The sequence below is a fragment of the Pleurodeles waltl genome, chromosome 3_1 (genome assembly GCF_031143425.1).
Source record: "Pleurodeles waltl isolate 20211129_DDA chromosome 3_1, aPleWal1.hap1.20221129, whole genome shotgun sequence".
NCBI lineage: Eukaryota > Metazoa > Chordata > Amphibia > Caudata > Salamandridae > Pleurodeles > Pleurodeles waltl.
The window spans coordinates 46900967-46921993 of NC_090440.1; positions in this window are offsets into that span (position 1 = coordinate 46900967).

The window sequence follows — 21027 nt, forward strand, 5'->3', positions numbered from 1 at the left end:
TGCATAGAAAAAAGACAAAGGAGAAACCTTTTGGCTTTACCAATGCTTGTTAATTTAATGTCATACCTGTAGTGAACTTTATGTGTTCCAGTGCTTCCAGCCCCAAAAGAGCTAAATAGCTTTGGGCATGTTTTCTTGCACAAGCTAATGCTGCCCACAGGAACATTTCTGGTGTTCCAGCCTCTTCGCTCCCATGGTGAGGCATTAAAGAATAGCTTGCTTCACTAAAAGGTTTTCATATTTTTATATTTATATAACTATATAAAAAACTTTTGGCCAAGCAAGCTATTTCGCTTGTTCTGTTCATTCGTGCCGAGGGAAAATCTGATCGACTGACCTTAAGATTTACTGAATATTCATTTTTCTTTTGCTAATAACTTACTTCAGACTTTTATACCTTGAAGGACAGTCTCATTCAGTAAGTGTAGGGTTTCACTCTGAAGCACAGTGCCACTCACTAAGGACAACCTCATTCATTGTGTGTGAATCCCATGCCTTGTTGATGTCAATGGGCGAGAGGCCTACACAGTTTCACTAATGTGGTGTGAACAACAAACAGTGAAGAATTATCCCACTTACTGGGTGTGAGTCATTTTTTAAAGCAGAATCTTACACTAGGACTATTCCTGCTTATGTCCACCCCAGATTAAAATCAATGTGAGAGAAAGGGGGCTATGGAAGGGGGCCTCAGAGGAGGAGGACATTCTTTGGACCTAGACTGTGGAACATTTTACTGTTTTTCAAAATATTTTACTGAGGAATACATACTGAATTATATCAAGTATAAGAAAGGTGAGCTACGAGGTTTGAACTTATGTTAATTGAAAAGAATATTAGCTACCTATGCAAAGCAGAATGCACATTTTATGAAGCAAACCAATGTCATGTCCCTAGGCTCCCTACCTGTAAAAGCTGGTTGTACCAAGGCCTAAGAGTCCACCTAACTTAAGTCTTCAGTGCCACCAGATAGCCAGCCGTGCAGCCATCTAACCCATGATTTTGAATAATAACTTGTGCTTCCTACCACATTTCTACTGCTTCCAAGCTTTTATAAACCTCTGCATGCACACATCCATCTTTCAAGTGTTATTGTAAAACTTTATTGCCCACAGTGCTTTCATGATGGCCACGTGTGCACAACCATATGTACCTGTTTTTGTAACAAACGTTTATAAAAGACATTCATGTTGCAAAAAAGAGAAAAAGCATTGGCAAAGCCAATTCATCTGCAGGCATTGGCAGACCTATTGTTTTTGCCAATACTTGTTACTGTAGGTCTGCACAATAAATGTTGTTTTTGTTCTTTTGTAGGTGCCATTTATGTCATTGGACTGTTTGGTAGAGACGGCGCACATAGAATGTATGGAGTCTCATTTCTTACAGACACTATCAGTTTGTGAATCAAACTGTAGGTCCTTGAGGCACGACAGGGAGGAACTCAAGCATAGTGTCACATCCTAGGGTGGGGTCCCTGCATAAACTCCCCTCAAAGTGCTATCATTCCTTACATACCTAGCTTTGATAATGAACTTAGGTCTTCAAACCCACTCAACATGGGAATCGAGAGAGACTTGCATTGGGACTAGGCCTAGGCGGAGCGGAACTCCTTGAAGTGACCAAAAAACTCTGCTGTGCTACGTGGAGTTCAGCAAGCATCGGAGTGAATTAGGTTGCACCTTTTGTGCTAATTCTAAGCTCCTGGTGTTTGTCCTGTGCTGTAAAATCTGCGCAAACGGCACCATGCACAGCACAAGAGCGTCTTGCTTCTTTTCTGCCGCTCAAGTAGATTTTCTACTTGAGCGGCAGCTTCCTCAATGCAAAAAGAAGGTTTCTTAATGGAACCGGTAGCAAGCATCTGTGACCGCCTGCATTAAGAAATCTTGCCAGGAGGTGGTCTGGAGTAAGATTTTCTTAATTTTAGAGACCGCCGAACTAGGAAAACAGCCCAGCGGAAAACTCACCACAACATTGAGCCGGCGGCAATATTGTGGTGCGTCAGGTGCGACAGCACCTGTCGCGCATCTCCCTGCCCATAATTCAGGCAGTAAAATGTGCAACGGGGCTGTCCAGGGGGGCCCCTGCACTGCCCAGGCCAGGTGCATGGGCAGTGCAGGGGCCCTCATGGGGCTCCCAATGCCCTCTTTCCGCTAGTCTTTGGATGGCGGTGAGACCACCATGCAATGGCTGGCAGAAAGAGGAGTCATAATCCCCAGGGCAGCACTGCATGAAGCGCTGCCCTGGCGGATTGTGACCACCAAGACCGCCAGGCTGTCGACAGGTGGCAAACTGGCGGTGCCGACAGTCGGACCGTGGCATATCTGCCAGTCATAATAGGGTGGTCGGACCGCCCTGTCTGCGGCGGTCCAACCGCCATCGCGAGTGTGGCGGTCTAGAGACCACCACACTTGTAATGAGGGCCCCAGTCTCCAGAACTCCACATGCAGTGGTGCTTATTGAGATTTTGCTTTGAATGGACTGCATGGAGAATGTGCCCTTTGTCTAGTGATAGGCTGCTTTGGAGCACAGAAACAAGCCAATCATAAGCAATGCAGAACCTTTAAAATGTTGTTCCTGTGTTATCATAGCCAGCGCCCCCAGGGCACCATTTCTGAGCTTCAGCACCAGGACAAGAAGCTGCTCAAGAACAGAGATGAACAAGCTAGGAAATTCACGAGGAGAGCTGAGCTAGAGCCGAGCCAGGGTCCTGTCCTGTCTAAGAGGTAACACATGAGCCGAGGCAAGATTCTGCATCGAAGTGACACTGCAATCTTGGTGTCCGAGTAAGATAAAGGCCCTTTTAAAATAAAACATGGGTCATTTCTTGAAAGCTTGTATTTCACTTTGGTACATGATTAGATTATATCACTGCACAGACATCTATTTTAAAAAATAGATTTAAACATGAACTTTTCTTCATCTCTATTCCCATTTAGACGCAGCTTTGAGTGAACCAAATAATGCCAGTTTGTCATACGCTTTGTGTATAAGGCCAATATTGTGGTCCTATGTAGGGCACCATTATGGCCTATTAAGCCTTACATAAGTGAGATTTTTATATGGCACACTTCCTGAACTGAATTTCTTCAAGGTGGTCTCGGATTTGACATTCAATTAAAATGAGGGTAGGCAAAGGTTTGAGATTTGTGAAGGAACACACAACCGGGTCAGGCAGGGAAGCTTAGATATGAACCAATTTTCTTGGTTACACATTGGGCTATTCAGCCACCGGATGAATTTATTTCTTGACCTAAATTGATACATTATGTTCAATAAATACATGCATCGCATATTAATTCAGTCTAACTCACCATACGCATAAATGTCAAAGTGTCTTTCTTGAACAAGGTTAAGGGCCAGGAAAGGCAGGACTTTATTTTTATGTTAACAGCAGTGCCTTCTCCTGATTTAGCAAATGGTAAAGAGTGAGGGGTGAGCACCTCAATGAAGGCAATTATATTAATTAACAAAACAAAGGAGACTTCCTGCAAATGGCCAATGTACCACATGCAGTTCAGATCAGCTGCAGAAACACATAGCAGAAAGGCACCTTTTTAGATTTTGTGAGTTGAGCTTTCTTGCATATAGCGGATTTTGGGCCAGATGTACAAAGCCCTTCTGCATTTCTTAATGGTCTGAATCAGTATTTCGCGCCGTTAAGAAATGCTAATCGGCCTTTTCTTATGTACAAAGGCCCTTAAGAAATCGCAAATAGATATTCCCTATTTGCGATTCCTGTTCTGATGTACAATGCATTTCCTAAATGTGAGTTAGGCATTTAGGAGAAGGAATTACCACTGACTTGAAGTTGGTGGTAACCAGGTGTAATTTAAAAAAAGCACCCCAAAGTGCTTTTTTAAATTGCAACAGAGCACAAACATGCCCCTTAGGCATATGTGTGCTCTACTGGTGCACCCCTATTTTCAGAGTGCACCGAGGGGGACCTTTTCCCCATGCCATCCCGGGTTCTGCATTTCCTAAATAGTGATTTCTTAATAAGAAATCGTTATTTAGGAAATGCAAAACCGGCCCATCGACTAAAATGCAATGGGATTTCTTAATACCGGGTTGGAGAGAGCCTAGTGAGCATGTGTGTTTGGCTGGCCCGAGACAGCCGGCCCAACATACATGCGCACTGAGGGGGAGTGCTGTACACTTCCTCTAAGGTCCTGTCATCGCCCGTGGCCCTGTCCCTTTTACAAGAAAACAATAATAAACATAGTTTATCACCCTTTTTTTGTAAACGTTTTGCAGCTGCTGCTGCTGGTGGGGGGCGATGCTCCTCTGCCATAGCAGAGGAGCCAACCCTGTTGGCTTGGCTCTGTTTTGGCTTGACAGTTCCCAGGAGAGAAGATGCAAGCAAGAGCCAATCCTTCAGCCCCAGCTACGCTCGTGCCTTCCTTGGCATGTCCAATGCTACTCATGCAATGCTTGAGATCAATGCTGCACAAGACTGCTGTTGTAGTTGGAATGAACATGGGCCAGGGAGTAGCCAGGTAAATAAAATGCCCCACACTTTGAGCCCTATAACATTAAATGAAAGAGAAACATGAGCGATCCCAAATTTTCCTATGCATGCCAGTGAGAATTGTTCACCCAAGGAAAATTTGTAAAGAATCGTTCATTATAATGAATTTTATAGCATGGTTTTAAAGGAATTTGGTCAAAACTGCATTTTCCCTTGTTCTTTCATTCTTTCTCTCTTTCTACCTTCATTTCTTCGTTTTAGTCTTTTTTCATTGTGTCCTTTTCTCTCCTGCTTTCTATTATTTTTTATTTTTTATTTTTTCTTTCCATTCTTCTTTCATTCCTCTTTCCATCTTTCTTTCTGTCCATCCTTTTGTTCCATCTCTCATTCTTTCTATTTTTCTGCCCTTTTTATGGTTGAGCGCGCAAACGTCCTGGCCCCTGTTGTAATCTCTCTGTGGGCTTTTAACCACACCCAGGTCACGGCCATCACTTTTGTTGGTTCGTGAACTCGCCTTTTAAAATTCACTTGCTCTGATTTGTGAAAGGCATTCATACGTCATGCCTTTTCTGGTGTTTAGCCCTCCTCGAGAGCACTGGTAAACTACTTAAAACATACGAGGATCCATGTTTTCCGTATGGCTTCTGGACTACTTTTTCTTTTCATTTCCTACACAGCACCCTCTCGCTGGGAAGTAATACATCAGCCCTGTTACATGGATACATGTGCGCACAGCATAGCGCTTCTGCAACCCTCTATTTACATGCTGGAGCACATTGAAGCCAGAGCTACTAGTTTGCCAATGCTCGTAATGTGTGTGCTGTGTAAAGCACACACACTGTTTACGATCCTGTATCATGCACAGTGTGTGTGTGACTTCTAATGCAGGCACTGGATGCATTAGCCTCACGATGTAGGACTGCTGCATGTGCTGTGTGCCCGGGTGCAACATTCGAGACTCCATGTTTTCCGTATGGCTTCTGGACTACTTTTTCTTTTAATTTCCTACGCAGCTCGATCTCGCTGGGCAGTAGTCAAGCGCTTTGTATGACATCGACCCTGTTAAATGGATAATTGCACTTTTGCCAATACGTTTGACTGCAAGCGAACTTCTGTTTCCTTTTGTGTGCTCCTTCACGCTCATGGCGTGGCGCTTTAAATCGGCTTGCGTATATAAACCTGTATTTCATTTAATTTTTAATTTATGTGGCAAGAAAAGTCTGATTAGGCTAATAGATCTAACAGGAGCAAATGCAAGACCCATTGCATTTCAAATACTTGTTTATCCCCTCCGCTGCCAGGCCTTTTCCCCCTCAGATGGCAGGCCTTTTTTGGCTATTTGGGGCTGTTCGCGCTTAGGCACGCATAACTTGTCCACCTAAGCTACCCACGCCAAATTTGTGTCCTTTTTTTCCAACATCCTAGGGATTCTGGAGGTACCCAGAGTTTGTGGGTTCCCCTGGAAGCGACCAAGAAATTAGCCAAAATACAGCAAAAATATCATTTTTTTAAAAACAAATAGGAAAAAAGGGCTGCTAAAGAAGGCTTGTGTTTTTTTCCCTGAAAAAGGCATCAACAAAGGGTTTGCGGTGCTAAAATCACCATCCTCCCAGCTTTCAGGAACAGGCAGACTTGAATCAGAAAACCACATTTTTCAACACAATTTTGGCATTTTAGTGGGACATACCCCATTTGTACTATTTTTTGTGCTTTTAGCCTCCTTCCACTTAGTGACAGAAATGGATGAGAAACCAACGCTGGATTATGGAAATCTAAACATTTCTAAAAAGTAGACAAAATTATGAAGTCAGCAAGGGGCCATTTGTGTAGCTCCTACAAGGTTTTCCTATAGAAAATAACAGCGGAAATAAAGAAATGTTGAAATTGAGGTGAAAAAAAACAGCCATTTGTCTCCACGTTTTACTCTGTAACTTTTTCCTGCGATGTCAGATTTTTGAAAGCAATATACTGTTATGTCTGCTGGACTCTTCTGGTTGCGGGAATATATAGGGCTTGTAGATTTATCAAGAACCCTAGATACCCAGAGCGAATTAATGAGCTGCACCTTGCAATAGGTTTTCATTCTATATCGGGTACACAGCAATTCATTTGCTGAAATATAAAGTTGAAGGAAAAGATGTAGAGAAAGATAAGGGGCAATAACACTTGTTCTTCTATTCTGTGTTCCCCCAAGTCTCCCTATAAAAATGGTACCTCACTTGTGTGGGTAGGCCCTGCGACAGGAAACATAACATGGACACATCACATTTTTACATTGAAATCGCACATGTTTTTTGCAAAGTGCGTAGCTGTGGATTTTGGACTCTAGCTCAGCCGGCACCTAGGGAAACCTACCAAACCTGCACATTTTTCAAAACTAGACACCTAGGGGAATATAAGATGGGGTGACGTGTGGGACTCTCACCAGGTTCTGTTACCCACAATCCTTTGCAAACCTCAAAATTTGACAAAAAAACACTTTTTCCTCACATTTCGGTGACAGAAAGTTCTGGAATCTGAGAGGAGCCACAAATTTCCTTCCACCCAGCGTTTCCCCAAGTTTCCCAATAAAAATGGTACCTCACTTGTGTGGGTAGACCTAGTGCCCGCGAAAGGAAATGTCCCAAAACACTATATGGACACATCAAATTATCAAATACAAAACAACCTTTTTTTGCGGAGGGCACCTGCGTTTATGGTCCTGGGCTCAGCAGCCATATAGGGAAACCTACCAAACCCAACCATTTCTGAAAACTAGACACCCGAGGGAGTCCAGGGAGGTGTGACTTCAGTGGATCCCCCAGTGTTTTCTTACCCAGAATCCTCAGCAAACCTCAAACTTTTCCCACATTTCTGTGTGGGATCACTGCACTGTGACAAATTCCCCACCACCCAACGTTCCCCTCAACCTCCCGGTAAAAGTGATACCTCACTTGTGTAGGTGGGCCAAGTGCCTGTGACAGGGAAGAGACAAAAAGATGTCGAAATTGAGGGGTACCAAAACGGGTCCAAAAGGGCAGTTTGAAAAAAAAACATTTTTAGGCTGACGAGTGGGGCAGAATTTTTATCGGTATGGATGTGACAGTGCTGGGTGGTAGGAATTTTGTGGATTCCTGCAGATTCCAGAAGGTTCCATCACAACAATTTGGGAAAAATGTGTGATTTCCAGCAAAGCTGGAGGTTTGCAGGGCATTGTGTGTAAGAAAATGGTGCAGGGTGCATGTGCAGCACACCACCCTGGACTCACCCAGATGTTTAGTTTTCAGATGTGTCTAGGTCTTGTTGATTTTTCTGCATGGCAGCGTCCCAAAGTCCAAAAAGTGCAGCTCTCACCATTCCAAGTGGGACAATTTTGAGAGTTAGACAAGCTCTCATGGCCCAAATGTAAAACCAAAACACAAAATAATCAAATGTCCTCTGGCTTGCCAGTAGGAAAAGATGTTTTAATGTGCAGGGGAGAGCTGAAAGACTGTTACCCCCTTCAGTTGGGGTGGGGGCATAACCATGACCATACTGGTTGGTAGCTACCACCTACTATTTTTTTTATAATTCCCTGGTATCTAGTAGGCTTTCTGCCCCCCAGGGAGTGGATCGGGGGTAATTGCCCCATCTGCTCACTGGTGGGCAGAACAACTTTGGACCCATTTATTTGGGGTGGGGCTATGGCCATACCCCACCCTCTTTTTTGGAAAAAATAAAATTCTTCCCTGGTCTCTGGTGGCCTTTCTGCCCCCGTGGGGCAAATGGGCCTTCCAAAAATAGGCTGATCTGCCCCCGAAGGGGGCTGGTATGGCCAACAGTATTGTGCCCCCAAGGGGAGCAACCCTTGCCCAAGGGGCTGCCCCCTAATCAAAACACACACATACACACACACCAATCCCTAAGCGGTTTCTGCCCCTCCCCTCCCTGGGGAAAGATCGGCCTAATAGAAATAAAGGGGGCAGAAATGGCCTAAAACAAATTTGCCGCCCAGGGACGCGACCCTTGCCTAAGAGGTCGCTCCCCTTGCATGAAAGTGGCGTAAAAAAAAACTGCCTGGTGCCTAGTGGTTTCTCCCCCCCCTTGAGGTCAGATCGGCCGAATAAAAATAGGCCGATCTGCCCCTAAGAGAGGCAGATATGTTCTAAAAAAAAAAATTTGTACCCCAGGGGAACGACCCTTGCCTATGGGGTCGCTCCCCGTGCATAACATTGACCAAAAAATAAATCCCTGGTGTCTAGTTGTTTCTGACCCCCTTGGGGGCAGATTAGCCTAATAAGAATAGGCCAATCTGCCCACAAGGGGGGCAGAAATGGCCTAAAAATATTTCCCCCCCGAGGGGAGCAACCCTTGCCTAAGGGGTTGCTCCCCATGTATATATAAAAAAAAAAAGATCCCTGGTGCCTCTGCCTAATTACAATAGGCTGATCTGCCTCCAAGGGGTGCAGAAATGGCCTAAAACAAATTTGCCCCCCAGGGGAATGACCCTTGCCTAAGGGGTTGCTCCCCTCACATGCAATTGACCTAAAAAAATCCCTGGTGTCTAATGGTCTCTGTCCCCCTTGGGGGCAGATTGGCCTAAGAAAAATAAGCCAATCTGCCCCCAAGGGGGGCAGAAATGGCCTAAAGGTAATTTTGCCCCAGGGGGAGTGACCCTTGCCTAAGGGTTCGCTCCCCACATCAAAGAAAACATAAAACAAAAACAAATAAAAATAATCCCTGGTGTCTACCTGTTTCTGCCCCCCCAGGGGTAGATCGGCCTAATTAGAAAAGGCCGATCTGCCACCGGGGGGGCAGAAAATGCCTAAAAATGCTTTTCCCTCCTGGGGAGCGGCCCTTGCTCAAGGGCCTGCTCCCCTTATACATAAACTAACAAAAGAAAACCTCTATGGTGTCTAGTGGGCATTTCTGCTGCCCGAAATGCTGAGGAAGACATCAAAGGAAAGGCCTTTCCTTTCCTTTCCTTTGATGCCTCTCTTGTCCCCTCCACGTGATCGGAGGAGAAATGCCAAAGCATTTCTCCTCCGATCCGCGCTGGAAGCTCAGCTCAGTGGGGGCAGCCTCTAATGACATCAGCGCGCGATCATCAGACGCCACGGGGGGTCAGGAAGTGGTGGTTGTGGAAGGGGTGGGGGAAGGAGTGCCAGGCCCTCGAGCCATAGCAGGACGAGCTGGTCTCGTCCCCGGCACACAGCGACCGTGGCCGAGACCAGCTCATCCAGGGCAACCGAGGGGTTATACTCCTCTTACATTTTATTTCCATCCTTCTTTTTTTCAATTCTTTAAACATTTTTTGTTCCTTCCTTTCTTCTTATGATCCTCTGGCCCTTCCTTCTCCCTGTCTTTCCACCCTTTTCTCCTACTCTTCCCACTTGTTGTTTCTGTTCTTTCCTTCCATCACCCTTCTCCCTATGTCCCATTTCTTCTCTTCATTATTTCAATCTATTCTCCTGCTCTACTTATTTCTTTCACTCGTTCCAGTTTCTATTTTAGTTATTTGTTCCTTGCATCTTTCATTCTGGGTGTCCTTCTTTCCATGCTTCATTTTGTTTATTTCCTTCTGTCTTTGTTCCTTCCTTTTTTTATTTCTTTCCTTATTTCCATTTTTCTTTTGGGCCGTTTTCCATCGTTTTTTAATTCCATCTTTCTCGCCTCATTTACATTGTGTTCTCCTTCCTTCCTTCACACTCTCTCACTCCATTTGCCTCTCACTTAGTTTGTCTTTATTATTGAAATCATTTCTCTTTCTGTCTGTCACCTTTTGCCTTCTTTGGCAACCAATGGCCCTAATTCTACACTTTTGTCATGGTAATTAGTCTTGCCACACTGGGATCCACAGATCAAAATTAGGAAGGGCCATAAAACAATTTATTTTTCTCTATTGGGGCTCTCGCTTAAGCTGATAAAGCGGGTGCTTCGCTACACCCTTGAACATGGGTGTGGTGTATTTATGTGCCCTTGTGTCCAACTAGCTGCTCTGATTGTGTGAGCCAGTGTTTACATTCTTTCTGCACCAGTTGATCTCTGCCTTTTAGGGCATCAGGCCATTCTGGTTACTAGCTGGATGGGTGGTCAGCACTACCATTCCCTTCCATCTGTTCTATTCCATATATCCTTGCTTTCCATTCTATTAATTTGATTCCATTTAATGTGTTCCATTCTGTCCTGCTCTCTCCCTTTCCAACCCCATCCAAACCCACCCAAAGACCACCCAGCATATTAAATCCCATGTAATGCATTTTTCGAATCCATGCAATGTGATTCCAGGCCTGCAAGTCCATTTATTTCATCCAGTTCAATGCTATATATCTTCTCCTACCCTACATGGTACATGGCTTGAGTGGAATGGCCTGGCCTGTCCACTTCATTCTGGCAGCAATTGTGTAGCACCACAAGAGTCAAAGATCATCCGCTTTATTAGCTGCATATCATCCTATCCCATGCTATTCCATCCCAAGCATTTAATTATCCTCCACTACCCCACCTTCCATGCTATGCCTCAATTTCTATTCCTTCTGTCGTATCCCGTCTCATCATAAGCTGATTCTATGCCATCCACTCTATTAAATTCATTCCATCCTATGCACTTCACTGATGCCATTGCCTCCCATTATACTCAGTGCCAGATATTCCATTTCATGTGTGCCATTCCATCCTTTGCATTCAATCTCATCCCATTCCATGCACTTCCATTCCCACTTATACAACAAGGATATCAAAAGTCTTTAGGGTTTTTGTATAACATGATGCAAGGGTCTGCACATTTCTACATGCATACCTTAGTGAAGAGGTTTGTACATCTAAGTGAAGAGATGTGTATATCTGAGTGAAGAGGTCTGTACATTGGAGTGAAGAAGTTTGCATATCTGAATGAAGAGGTTTGTATATCAGAGTGAAGAGGTCCATATATCAGAGTCAAGAGAATTGTATATCTGAGTGAAGAGGTTTGTCTATCAGAGGAAGAGGTCTGTATATCTGAGTGAAGAGGCTTGTATATCTGAGTGAAGAGGTCCTGAGCTGCTCCAAATGTCCTTCCCTGCCTTTGAAGGCCAGTTTGGCTGCTCTTCCCCCATCCCATCCTGTTTCACCATCTGCTGAGGCAGATCTCCTCCCCCAGGCACATCTTTGTGTTCAGCCCAGGCCATTTCAGACCCCAGAGGCTGGCCAATCAGAGAAGGGCACTACAGAGCTGAAGTTGGCAACTTTCAGGTAGAGTTTTAAAACTCTTTACCTGAACTAGTTATATTCAATCAAACAATGGCAAGTTGTGGGACTTATTATAACAATTAATTTGATACCAAGCTCAAGATATCTGGCACGTATGGGGACTTTGTTGATTAAAATATAGGTGGTCATTCCAACCTTGGCGGTAAAATCAGCTTACCGCTGTCAGAAGACCGCCAACATACCGCCGCGGCCGCGGTAAACCGCCATGGCCATTCTGACCTACAACAGGCAAACCGCCAAAATACAGACATCCACAAAAGTCCGCCACACCAAAGGCCAGCGAGAAACTGGCGATGACCAAACCTCCACCGTCACGCCAACAGAAATACGCCCACACTATCACGACACACGAATCCACGCAGTGGTCTTTCAACCGCGGTATTCTATTGGCGGTACACACCGCCGCGCTCAAAATACACACACACTTACAAAATACAACCACATTGGACAAATCAAAATACACACACCTGATACACATACAAACACCACTCCCACACACCCAAGACAATATAAAACACACACCCACATCACCCTCAAACCCCCACTCCTCCAGAATCGGACCACGCACAGAGAAATAGAGATCCGAGCACCCAGACGCGCATTTTACTTTCACCCAGCAATATTACCACACACTTCACACAACACACCAATACACATCACCACACTTAGCACCACACAATCCACCCCACACATCACCCACACCACCCCATGGCACTGCAAAGACACCCCAGGTTTTCTGAGGATGAACTCAGGGTCATGGTGGAGGAAATTGTACGGGTAGAGCCACAGCTCTTCGGGACACAGGTGCAGCACACCACCATTGCCAGGAAGATGGAGCTATGGAGCAGAATAGTCAACAGGGTAAATGCAGTGGGACAGCACCCAAGAAATAGGGACGACATCAGGAAGCGGTGGAATGACCTACGGGGGAAGGTGCGTTCAATGGTATCCAGGCACAACATCGCGGTGCAGCGGACTGGCGGCGGACCCCCACCTCCTCCCCCAGAATTTACAACATGGGAGGAGCAGGTCTTGGCGATCCTGCATCCTGAGGGCCTCGCAGGAGTATCTGGAGGAATGGACTCTGGTAAGTGTCATCTTCACAACTTCATCCCCCCACCCCACCAGCATGCCAACTCATACCCCCACCCTCACCCTCACCCCCATCACACCTACTCCTTGTAAATGTCTCACCATCACAACCCACCCATCCCAACCCCAAGCCCTGCATGCGACCACAAAGCATGGACACCCATCACCAAAGCATGCCTACTGCACATCCCCATCCCCCCCAAACCACAGTCACAAAAGCCCCCACACAGGAATGCCAGCACTGGGGTACACGGGCACACACCCATTGCACGCTATGGCACACACAGATGCAATAACCATCCATTTATACCCCTGCAGGACCCGAACGCCACGTCACCGCGCAGGAGGATCCACAAATATCCACTCCACCCCCAGAAGAGGCCCACAGTGATGACAGCACCTCTGTCGACCTGGATCTAGATGACCAGCCCGGCCTATCGGGGACCTCGGGACAGTCGGTTCCCCTCAGACAGCCACAGGCCACAGCAGACCTTCCCCCCTCTGGGAACACCAGCACAGCACCCACCCAGCGGGCCCATACCTCTGTCCCCAGGACACGTCAATCAGCGGTGTGTCCACCACTACAGGGCACCCAGGTTAACCCACCACCCCAACAACAACAGGGACCTGGGGGCAGTGGTAGTGGGCACACAGTCCAGGGGGAACTGGGAGGGCTGCTGTGCGACAGGGGGAGGACAGGCCCAGGGAACCCACTCTCCACGAGGCCCTCTCCTCCATCATGGGAGCCTACCATCATTCCCAGGAGACGATGGCGACGGTCCTGGCCAGGCTTCAGGAGATCCAGCTCCTGCAGGAGGAACAGTATTTGGGGTTCAGGGAGGAACTACGAACCATCAGTTCCGCCCTGGGCACCATTGTAGGGGCTCTGAATCAGGTAGTCACCACATTGCGGGACACTGTGGCACCACAAAGGGCCCCTGACACTAGCATGGACCAAGAACTGCCTACCACCTCTGCCGGCGCTAGTGGACAGGAGGCCCTGCCACAGGACCAACAGGCCACCAGCACCCCACCCCCTGCAGAAGGAGAACCACCCCGTAAACGGGCCCTGAGATCCAGGAAGAAGACAGAGTAAGATGCCAAGACCCCCGCCAGCAAAGGATACCTCCCTGATTGTCATCCCACTGACCCACATTGTCACCCTGTCCATCCTTAAACTGCCCCTGCTCCACTTCCCACAGCCATTTGGACAATGCACCTGTGATAATACTAGTCTGGACTCTGCCATGGACAATCCTCCACCATCACCCCTCACCGATTTGCAACCACCCACCAATATAGAGCACAGAAATAAACACAGTTATTGCACAAAACATTCTGGAGTCTGGCTGTGATTTAGTACAAATGTATTAGAGATTACTGTGCCAAAATGCATATTTACATTGTGATGCCAACATACCACTGTCTCACAGCTGTAGTCCATGGGGAAACATAGCAGATGTCACGCAGTGGGGACCACATCTCTGAAATCGGAAGGGAAAGTCACAACTCAGTTACCATACACTGGGGAAAAGGACAGACAGTAGAGACGTAGTAGTGGTTAAGTATATGTAATATGCCGGTGTGGATTCTTACCTGTGTGTCACTGAAAATACTGCTGTATTACTGTGTTCCTGTTGTCTATGTCGTCCTTTCGGCTTCCTCGTCTTCACTCTCCACAGGCTCCACAGCTGCTACAATACCACCATCTGGACCATCCTCCTGCAGAAAAGGCACCTGGCGTCGCAAAGCCAGGTTGTGAAGCATACAGCAGGCCACGATGATCTGGCACACCTTCTTTGGTGAGTAGTAGAGAGAACCACCTGTCATATGGAGGCACCGGAACCTGGCCTTCAGGAGGCCGAAGGTCCGCTCGATCACCCTCCTAGTTCGCCCATGGGCCTCATTGTAGCGTTCCTCTGCCCTTGTCCTGGGATTCCTCACTGGGGTCAGTAGCCATGACAGGTTGGGGTAACCAGAGTCACCAATTACCCACACACGGTGCCTCTGGAGTTGACCCATCACGTAAGGGATGCTGCTATTCCGCATGATGTACGCGTCATGCACTGAGCCAGGGAACTTGGCATTCACATGGGAGATGTACTGGTCTGCCAAACACACCATCTGTACATTCATCGAATTATAACTCTTCCTGTTTCTGTACACCTGTTCACTCCTGCTGGGGGGTACCAAAGCCACATGTGTCCCATCAATGGCACCTATGATGTTGGGGATATGTCCAAGGGCATAGAAGTCACCTTTCACTGTAGGCAAATCCCCCACCTCAGGGAAAACGATGTAGCTGCGCATGTATTTCAGCAGGGCAGACAACACTCTGGACAACACCTTGGAAAACATAGGCTGAGACATCCCTGATGATATGGCCACTGTTGTTTGAAATGACCCACTTGCAAAGAAATCGAGCACTGACAGCACCTGCACTAGAGGGGGGATCCCTGTGGGTTGGCGGATTGGTGACATCAGGTCTGGCTCCAGCTCGGCACACAGTTCATGGATAGTGGCTCGGTCAAGCCTGTATGTCAGTATGACATGTCTTTCCTCCATTGTCGTCAGGTCCACCAGCGGTCTGTACACGGGAAGATTCCTCCATCTCCTCGCATGTCCCAGCGGACGGTGCCTATGAAGGACAACAGCGAGCACAGAGTCAATCAACCCACAGGTACGTAACCACAGCTTGCACATAACACGATTTCCAATGCATTGAATGGCTTGTATGAGTGTTGATGCAAGGCCTAGGTATGAGTGACGCAGTAGAAAGAAAGCCATGTGGGCCCCTGAAATGGCGGCTGCCTGACCTGTGAAGTGCGACAATGGGATGTGAGGTAAATGCGCTGGCGTGGCACACCGTGGCGATATGCGGTCGAAGACCGCGGCGCTAAGCACCATTGGTTAACATTGAACCCTATGGGTCTCAGGAGCCAATGAAGATGTGCGCCGGCGGTCGCAGTACGCACCGCCGCGGTACGCACCGCCACGGGCGTGACCGCCATTTTCCATCAGCTTAATCACTCGATACCTGATCTTCGACAGTAGAGGACCTACCCTGCAAGTGCTGCTGTGACCTCGGTCTGGAAGAGACAATGGGGTTATTCTAACTTTGGAGGAGTGTTAATCCGTCCCAAAAGTGACGGTAAAGTGACAGCTATACCACCAGCCGTATTACGAGTTCCTTAGGATATAATGGACTCGTAATACGGCTGGTGGTAAATCCGTCACTTTTCCGTCACTTTTGGGACGGATTAACACCTCCTCCAAAGTTAGAATAACCCCCAATGGCTCATGCGACTGGGGAAAGGGCCCCTGCCTTCACTGCTCAGGAATTGGAGAAACTTGTGGACGGGGTCCTCCCCCAGTATGCGCTACTCTACGGTCCTCCAGACCAACAGGTAAGTACACTGGGACCATGCTTTGTGGGCAATGCCTGTGTTGAGTGGGGTGGATGAATGATGGTGGGGAGGGGAGCGATTGAGGCATGCATCAAACGACGGTGAGTGCATGTGCCACATGGCAAGGGTAGGGATGGGGGGCCACTCACATTGAGCATGCAGATGGTGATGACTATTTTCCCCCCCCTGTACATTTCACATAGGTCAGCGCCCACCAGAAGATTGATATTTGGCGTGCCATCGCCAAGGACGTCCGGACCCTGGGGGTCCACCAGAGACGGGGCACCCACTGCCGGAAGAGATGGGAGGACATCCGACGCTGGAGCAGGAAGATGGCGGAGACTCAGCTGGGGATGACCTCCCAAAGTGGGAGGGGTGCCAGTCGGACTTTGACCCCCCTGATGTCCCGGATCCTGGCGGTGGCCTACCCCGATTTGGATGGGCGCGTGAGGACATCACAGCAGACACAAGGGGGTGAGTACACTCTCATTCTGTTGACTTTGCGCGCAGTGGAGGTGTCTGGGTGGGGGAGGAGAGCTGTGGGTATCCCTAGGCCAGGGCGATTTTTGTAGGCTAGGCCCCTCCGTAAGGCATGGCCCTGTGCCCCCACCCCCCACCTCTGTAGGGTGCCAAGTACAGCTAATCAAGGCCCTGTGTCATCTATGTGTGCAGATGTCGTCCATAGGCTTGCAGGCCATGTTCCACGGATTGAGTAGTCGACCCCAAGTGCGCGGCGTAGTGCAGGGAGCTTCTGTGTCTGTCCTGTCCGCCAACGGTGTCGCCAATGCATGCACTCAACATGTCTTTATTTTCTCCCCCCGCCCTTTTTTGTGGTCTTCCTGTTCATGTGTGCATTAGCATCATCAGGCGGAGGAGAAGTGGCATCGGAGCACGAGGGAGCTGCATCCCACATGGCCATGGAGGGCCATGCAACGGACTCCGAATTCACCAGTGGGACGGAGGGCAAGGGGAGCTCCACAGCGGGGACTCGGGCAGACATCAGCGACACGGACTCGTCCTCTGAAGGGAGCTCCCTTGTGGTGGCGGCAACATCTGTGCCCCCCGAAACAACAGATACAGCCGACACCCACCGCATCAGCACTGCCCTCCCAGGAGCCCCTCAGCGTTTGCCCCGTTCCCGCTCACCCAGGAAGGTGGCCATCTCCTTTGCCCCAGGCACCTCAGGCCCTGCCCCAGTCACCCCTGCTGCCCTCAGTGAGGAGGTCATTGACCTCCTGAGGACGCTCACTGTTGGGCAGTCTACCATTTTGAATGTCATCCAGGGTGTAGAAAGAGAGGTGCACCAGAGTATACCTGGAGGGCATTCATTCTGGTCAGGCTGCCCTACAGCGATCGTTCAACACTCTGGCCTCAGCACTGATAGCAGCCATTGTCCCTGTCTCTAGCCTCCCCCCTCCAACTTCCTCCACCCAGACCCTATCACCTGTACCTCTGCCTATCCCTGACACACCATCAGACCAGCCTGCACACACCTCAACACCCAAGGGAAGCTCAGCCAGACATAAGCACCACACATCACACAGGCATTCACCCAAGCAACATCCACATACAGACATACCAACACCCACTGCCTCCACTGTGTCCCCCTCCTCCTCGTCTCCCTCCTCCCTCCCTGTCACGTCTCCACTCACACCTGCATGCACAACATCTTCAGCCACTACGTCCATCACCAGCACACACACCAGAACCCCCCGCACATGTGCAGTCACCACCCCCACTACCATTTACACGTCCCCTGTGTCCTCTCCCAGTGTGTCTGTGACCCCCTCTTCCAAGATACACAAACGCAGGCAGCCACCCGCCCAACAGCCATCCACCTCATGACAGCCTCCAGCCCAAGCACCTGCACCCAAAGACACCAGACTTCATACTCCTACAACCACAACCTCTTCCTCCACTCCCAAACCCACTACACCTACCCGTCCCACTGCTCCTAAGAAGCTTCTCCTGTCCAAACTGAACCTCTTTCCACCAACTCCCCCACCCCGTCCATGTCATAGGACTATAGTCAGCACCTCAGCCACGACAAAACCGGGCCCTGTCATGACAGTCTGCCATGGACTGTGGAGTCCCCCGCCCTCCAGGGCAGCAAGTTCAGTACGGAGCCAAGGCACGGGCAGCCCACCCCCAGAGAAACATCCAAAGATAGGCAGTGTCCGGCGCGAGAGGGTGAAAACAGCAGGGACTAAAGCCCCTACCATGGCTCCGGCAGGAAGTGTGGAGACAGCTGGCACACCGCCCAAGGTGGGGAAGGGACACAGGCGATCAGGGAAGGCTGGGAAGGGCAGCACGCCCGACAACACCGCCATCAGCCCAGCTGGCCAGGAGGGCCCCGCCAGCCCCATCCCAGGTGGGCAAGAGGGCCCCGCCAGCCCCATCCCAGGTGGGCAGGAGGCCACCAACAGGCCCGGCACTGCAGCCCAGGAGGGCCCCGCCAGCCACAGGACAGATGGGCAGGAAGGCTCCGCCAGCCACAGGACAGGTGGCAAATGACCTCCACGCCATGGCCAGATCCGCTGCACTGGGCACCGCCGTCTCAAGCACCGCTGAACTGGGCCCTTCATCTCAAGCACCGCTGAACAGGGCGCCGCCGTCTCAAGCACCGCTGAACTGGGACCTTCATCTCAAGCACCGCTGAACAGGGCACCGCCGTCTCAAGCACCGCTGAACAGGGCACCGCCGTCTCAAGCACCGCTGAACTGGGCCCTTCATCTCAAGCACCACTGAACAGGGCACCGCCGTCTCAAGCACCGCTGAACTGGGCCCTTCATCTCAAGCACCGCTGAATTGGGCCCTTCATCTCAAGCACCGCTGAACTGGGCCCTTCATCTCAAGCACCGCTGAACAGGGCACCGCCGTCTCAAGCACCGCTGAACAGGGCACCGCCGTCTCAAGCACCGCTGAACTGGGCCCTTCATCTCAAGCACCGCTGAACAGGGCACCGCCGTCTCAAGCACCGCTGAACTGGGCCCTTCATCTCAAGCACCGCTGAACTGGGCCCTTCATCTCAAGCACCGCTGCACTGGGCACCGCCGTCTCAAGCACCGCTGAACAGGGCACCGCCGTCTCAAGCACCGCTGAACTGGGCCCTTCATCTCAAGCACCGCTGAACAGGGCACCGCTGTCTCAAGCACTGCTGAACTGGGCCCTTCATCTCAAGCACCGCTGAACAGGGCACCGCCGTCTCAAGCACCGCTGAACTGGGCCCTTCATTTCAAACACCGCTGAACTGGGCCCTTCATCTCAAGCACCGCTGAACTGGGCCCTTCATCTCAAGCACCGCTGCACTGGGCACCTCCGTCTCAAGCACCGCTGAACAGGGCACCGCCGTCTCAAGCACCGCTGAACTGGGCCCTTGATCTCAAGCACCGCTGCACTGGGCACCGCCGTCTCAAGCACCGCTGAACAGGGCACCGCCGTCTCAAGCACCGCTGAACAGGGCACCGCCGTCTCAAGCACCGCTGAACAGGGCACCGCCGTCTCAAGCACCGCTGAACTGGGCCCTTCATCTCTAGCACCGCTGAACTGGGCCCTTCATCTCAAGCACCGCTGAACTGGGCCCTTCATCTCAAGCACCGCTGCACTGGGCACCGCCGTCTCAAGCACCGCTGAACGGGGCACCGCCGTCTCAAGCACCGCTGAACTGGGCCCTTCATCTCAAGCACCGCTGCACTGGGCACCGCCGTCTCAAGCACCGCTGAACAGGGCACCGCTGTCTCAAGCACCGCTGAACTGGGCCCTTCATCTCAAGCACCGCTGAACAGGGCACCGCCGTCTCAAGCACCGCTGAACTGGGCCCTTCATCTCTAGCACCGCTGAACTGGGCCCTTCATCTCAAGCACCGCTGCTGGCACACCGCCCAAGGTGGGGAAGGGACACAGGCGATCAGGGAAGGCTGGGAAGGGCAGCACGCCCGACAACACCGCCATCAGCCCAGCTGGCCAGGAGGGCCCCGCCAGCCCCATCCCAGGTGGGCAAGAGGGCCCCGCCAGCCCCATCCCAGGTGGGCAGGAGGCCACCAACAGGCCCGGCACTGCAGCCCAGGAGGGCCCCGCCAGCCACAGGACAGATGGGCAGGAAGGCTCCGCCAGCCACAGGACAGGTGGCAAATGACCTCCACGCCATGGCCAGATCCGCTGCACTGGGCACCGCCGTCTCAAGCACCGCTGAACTGGGCCCTTCATCTCAAGCACCGCTGAACAGGGCGCCGCCGTCTCAAGCACCGCTGAACTGGGACCTTCATCTCAAGCACCGCTGAACAGGGCACCGCCGTCTCAAGCACCGCTGAACAGGGCACCGCCGTCTCAAGCACCGCTGAACTGGGCCCTTCATCTCAAGCACCACTGAACAGGGCCCTTCATCTCAAGCACCGCTGAACAGGGCACCGCCGTCTCAAGCACCGCTGAACAGGGCACCGCCGTCTCAAGCACCGCTGAACTGGGCCCTTCATCTCAAGCACCGCTGAACAGGGCACCGCCGTCTCAAGCACCGCTGAACTGGGCCCTTCATCTCAAGCACCGCTGAACTGGGCCCTTCATCTCAAGCACCGCTGCACTGGGCACCGCCGTCTCAAGCACCGCTGAACAGGGCACCGCCGTCTCAAGCACCGCTGAACTGGGCCCTTCATCTCAAGCACCGCTGAACAGGGCACCGCTGTCTCAAGCACTGCTGAAGTGGGCCCTTCATCTCAAGCACCACTGAACAGGGCACCGCCGTCTCAAGCACCGCTGAACTGGGCCCTTCATTTCAAACACCGCTGAACTGGGCCCTTCATCTCAAGCACCGCTGAACTGGGCCCTTCATCTCAAGCACCGCTGCACTGGGCACCTCCGTCTC